Source organism: Passer domesticus, unplaced genomic scaffold, assembly GCF_036417665.1.
Source record: "Passer domesticus isolate bPasDom1 unplaced genomic scaffold, bPasDom1.hap1 HAP1_SCAFFOLD_134, whole genome shotgun sequence".
Lineage (NCBI taxonomy): Eukaryota > Metazoa > Chordata > Aves > Passeriformes > Passeridae > Passer > Passer domesticus.
In genome coordinates this window covers 105,100-110,279 of record NW_026989926.1, presented here as the reverse complement: position 1 = coordinate 110,279, position 5,180 = coordinate 105,100, and positions in this window count along the sequence as shown.

Genomic DNA, 5,180 nt, shown 5'->3' with positions numbered 1-5,180 from the left:
ACTGTGACTGGCAAGGACTTCCAGTCAATCCATCTCTCAATCCCAGTGTCCATGGGAGCACAGTTCAGAAGCGTTTCCATGCTGTGCTGGCTTGCCCACGTGCTTTAGGGAAGTGGGCATTGCAAGGAGCTCCTTCCTCAGTGGGAGCAGGCACGGCCTCAGCTGCAGCCCCGGTGCTGCCTGTGGTGCAGGGAGCGGCCGTGGCTGTCCCTGTGCTCGGCTGCAGCACAGGGCCAGGCCGGAGCGGGGCCCTTGTTGTGCCTCCGCCGCTGCTCGGCAGCGCCGCTGGAGCCCGGGGCCGCGGCCCTTCCCCGCCAGGGCCGGGACCTGCCCGACAAGGGCGCGGCGGCTCCAGAGGCCCCGCCCGACCCCCAAGGATGGGCTCCGTCCGCCCGCCGGCCGCAAGGCTTGGCAGGAAGCTTTCTGCCCACTTTGCACAGCCTCCACCCAGAGTGGCCCTTTGCTGCGCTGAGGAGATGAAAAACCCCACTGCACATCTCATGAGGGATCCCTGCACACCTTAGTAGAGACCATCAATACTCCTTTGTGCCTCCTGAGGGATCCCTGCACCCCTCAGCAGAGACCCCAAAATATCCCTGTGTGCCTCACAGAGAATCCATGCACACCAATGCCGAGACCCCAGGGCAGCCTCGTATGCCTCACAAAAGAGCCCAGCCTCCTGCCCACCTTAGGAAGGACTCAGCTCCTCTCCAGGCCTTGACGGCAAGCACTAAACCACCACGTTAATCACGAGGAACTCAAGCCCCTGCCAGCCTTACAGATGTCTCCAGTCCCCTGTACGCCACAGAAGAGATCTCAAATCCCCTGAGAACCTCACGAGGAACCCCAGCCCCATGCACCACTTACAAAGGACGCAAAGCCCTGCATGCCTTACTGCAAAACCCAACACCTACAAAACACCCCCTCCAGCTCATGTGCCTCATGAGGGACCCCGGCCAAGTGCCATCCTTACAGGGGTCCCCCAATGCCCTGCATGCAATAGAAAAGCCAGGCTTGGCATTAACTCTAGCCAGCAGTGTGTTCCCTGGCAGAAACCAATTCCCTTCTGGGAATCGGGAAGACGTGTTGTGTCGCCACCTGCATCTGTGGGAGCAATGGGGAGTGTGAGCCCGTGCTGTGCTGCACTGCTGAGCTGGCAGCACGGTGGATACGGGCAGGACGTTCTCTGTTTCCCCCAGAGCTGGGGCCTGCAGGCACCTTGCCGGCCCTTGGCACAGGCTGTGCCACCCAACAAAGCCCAGCAGGCCGGGAGGAGAGCCCGGGGGCAGCAGGAAGCTGAGAGAAGCCCCTGCTCTCGAACTTAGGCAGTTCTTGCAGAAGCAAAGATGGTGACTTGAAGAGATTCCCACTGTGCTCAAAGTTTGCCTCTGAAAACTAAGAGGTGAGCTGGTCAAGAATCCCAGGAAATATCTGGGAAAAGGTTTTATGTGACTTGGTTGTGACTAGATATAAAGTTCCTGTGGGAAAAGATCTTTGCCTCTGCAGCAGGCTGGCTGTCTTAGCGTGTCTTAGTTCTTCACAGAGTAAAGAGTACCACTGAAATGCCACTTTATATTTTATTGTATATTGGTAAATTATTTTCTGCAAAACTACTTTCAAACATAGAAATGTATTCTAGAAAAAGGGATGAACTATGTGCTGAATTGTCTCAGCAAGAAATATTTCTAAATATTTCTAAAAATTAGAAGTCCAGAAAAAATAGGGTTGCCTTTTCGGGATTCTAAAACTACTGTGTAAAGTCCTTAACTACTGCACTACACGGGAATAAATATTTAGGGATGTCTCTCTACAGTAAAAAAAATACTTAAAATATTTTTTTAAAGACAAATTTCTAAAAATGAAAAACAAAGACAAAATAGGGTTGCTTGTTCTCAGGAGCCCCACACTGCTGCCTGCCCCCTGGGCTCCCCCAGCCCATCGAGACACTGCCGCTGGTCACAGCAGCCCCTGCCTGCCTCCTGCCTGCCCAGACCGTGGCCATCCCCAGCTGCCCCTGGGCACGGAGCTCAGCCAGTGCTGGTGCCGGGTGGGCTTTGCTGCTGCTACCTCCCAGACACTGGGGTGGCAGCTCCATCTCTGTAGTGCAACAGAAGAAGGGGCCATCGCCTACCCTGGTGGGGCAGCAGGGCTTAACTCCAGTGTTGTTTAGAGGGCAAGGCCAGGGAGCTGAGGGGCAGAGGAAGGGATGTGTTGGTCTCAGGATGGGCTGGAGGGTGCTCGGCTGGGCCTGGGGTCTCCAGAAGACCTTGAGAATTGGCTGGGATGGGATGCAGGGAGATCAAAAAAGGGATGAAGGCATCTTGGGGAGACCTATAGAGAGAGCAGGCGGCAGTGGGATCTACAGGGTAGTAGGAGGTTTCCTTGTAGATGGCTGTTCTTGGGTTCCCTTCACAGAACAGTTGAGAGGGCTGTCCAGGCCCTTATTACTGCTGGAGGAGCAGCTCACGCTGTCTGGGTGTGAGGTGCAGCCACCGTCTTCCAACTCCTGTCCAGAGGTGCTCCTGTGAAGAGAGGAGGTGGCTGAGGCCCCAGCTGCCAGTGGCACACAGGGAGCCTCGTGCACAGCAGGGCCCAGAGCTGGCAAGGCTCCCCAGCACGGCTGGAGCTGCTGGCACAGCTGGGCCCAGCTGGACAGCTGCCCCTCAAGGCCCCGGCCAGCAGGGCACGGCTCTGGGCAGGGTCCCTGGCCAGGAGCGGGCCCCAGAGCGCCTCTGCCTTTCAAGGGCAACCTCGGCCCTGCTCTTTCTCCTCCCCACCTCCCTCTGCCTCTGCCCCGTGCCCCTGGGGCTGCTCTTGGCCAGGCAGCCTCAGTGGGAGCCAGCACTGGCAATTGACAGGCCAACGAAAGAAATCGGCAGCAGCAGAACCCTCAGAAGAGTTATTTGGACAATCATGGACTGGCAACAACTCGACCCCAGGCTCTCTGGGAATGTTTCCTCTCTGCATTAGGTTTTCATAAGAACCTATTCCTGGGAAAGGTGTCGAAAACAGCATTTTCTCATCCAGTAACTCCAAATTCGGACACAACATAAAATAATGATAATCTCCGAAAGAAGCAGGCCTGCCATTAACCTTGGTCAGCAGCTTGCTCCCTGACAGAAACCCCTTCCGAGGCCACCCTGGGCATCGGGAACAGGTCTTGTGGTGCTGGCTGCATCTGTGGGAGCAATGGGGAGTGTGAGCTCGTGCTGTGCTGCACTGCTGAGCTGGCAGCACGGTGGATACGGGCAGGACGTTCTCTGTTTCCCCCAGAGCTGGGGCCTGCAGGCACCTTGCCGGCCCTTGGCACTGGCTGTGCCAGCCAACAAAGCCCAGCAGGCCGGGAGGAGAGCCCGGGGGCAGCGCAGCTGCTTGGGCAGTGGCTGCTGCCAGGGACACGGGCCAAAGCCATCCCTGAGCAGCCACTGCCAGCGCTGGCCCTCCCTGCCCCGTGACAGCTCCCCCAGCCCCAGGGGACAGGCTCAGGCCCTGTCAGGACCCAGCGCAGCCCCTGCCCAGTCGGGAGCCAGGGCTGGCTCTGGCCCTGGGCTGGCGGCAGGGCTCCCGCTCGGGGCTGCTCCTGTGCCTTGGGCCTCTGGGCACTCAGGGCCAGCTCCGCAGCAGCTGCAGCGCCAGGGACGTTGCTGCACCAGTCCCGTTTCCCCGGGGCTCTGAACCAGCTCCAGAGGCCTGGAAGCCGAGGCACCTCCAGCTTTGGCTGCTGCCGGGCCGGGCAAGGGCAGGCCCTGGGGGAAGAGCTGCTGCCACACAGCCCCGGCCAGGGCTGAGCCCGGCACAGCAATTACCTGCTGTGCCTGTGCCCGTGTCTGGCATCGCCTTCCTCCCTGCAGCAGGGGCTGGCACCGAAGATGGAGTGCTTCCTTCAGGAAATGCCAACTTCCACTGAAGCAATATGTCCATCTCTTGACAAAAGAAGGGAGACAGCTGCATCAGATGGAGCTGTTCCCAATTGGGTGGTGGCATCAGAGGTAATATTTATGAAATTTATGGAGCAGGAAAATGGCCAGGTTATGGTGGCATGATGAGAGCACTTCTACCTCCAAACAGACACCCTTTTCCTAATCTGCAGGGCTGGATATAGTGGGGGATCTCAGGGTGTGTTACAGTTTGGGATGCCTGTCAGCTGATGCCAAATAACTTCATACAGAGCCTGGGCAGAAGCTGCAGCCCGGCCAGGCTGGGAAACAGCCCTGCAGGGCGTCAAAGCAGCCGTGGGGCAGCGAGGCTGCCATGGATCCCTTCCTGCTGTGCCGGGCACGGCGTGTCCAAATGTGCAGCCAAAGCCCCCGGCTGCTGAGTCCCAGGGGAAGCATGAGGGAAATGCACTCACCTAGTCTGGTCTGCAGGAGTTCCTTCAGCTCTTGCCTCATCTGTTTGGATGGTTCCAGGGATATCTTATCTGTTGTATCTTGGATTTTCCCTGTTGGAGCACCTTAGAGAAAAATATTTCCATTTCCCAGGAATGGATCCGACAAAAGTAGGGCTCAGCCTGTGGGGTCAGCAGGGACACACTACTCACCCCTGTGACGGGAGCTGGGCTTGAGTGCAGCATCCAAGGAAGGAGCTGGAGAAGTCCTCCCTGTAGACACATCTGTAACACAACAGCCACAGAAGCTTCTGTCACCTGGTGCCTGCCCGCTTGTCTACAATTCTTCCTTGGTGGCACACTGAGAACATACCTGCAGGAGGCTCCAAGGGCTTCAAAACTTTATTTATCCAAGCTGATGGAGAAGCCTTCCCAGACACCTCATCTAGAATGGGGCACAGATGAGAACACTTTCCAGGGTGTGCTGGGATCCCCTTCTGCCACAGGGAACTGGGCACTGCAAGGGGGTTGGGTAAGGCCGTGGGAGCCAGATGTGAATGGACATGGCCAAAGCAGCACAGGGGCCTGGGGAGCTCTGGGCTGGCTCCTGATCACTCTCCACACTCTTTCCCTGCCCTCAGCAACATTCCTTGTTGGGGTGGCTTGAGCAGTGTAGGGCCCTGTGGCTCTCTCCCTCACACACAGAAGAAATCCTCCCTAAAGCACGGGGGCAAACTGCAGCAGGCAGTGCCACAGCTATCCATCCCTCCCTCCCTCTGTCCCTCCTGCCCTCCTTCTGCTGGGACACCCCGCAGATCCCAAGGGCAAACAGCCAGGCCCTCTCAGGACACAC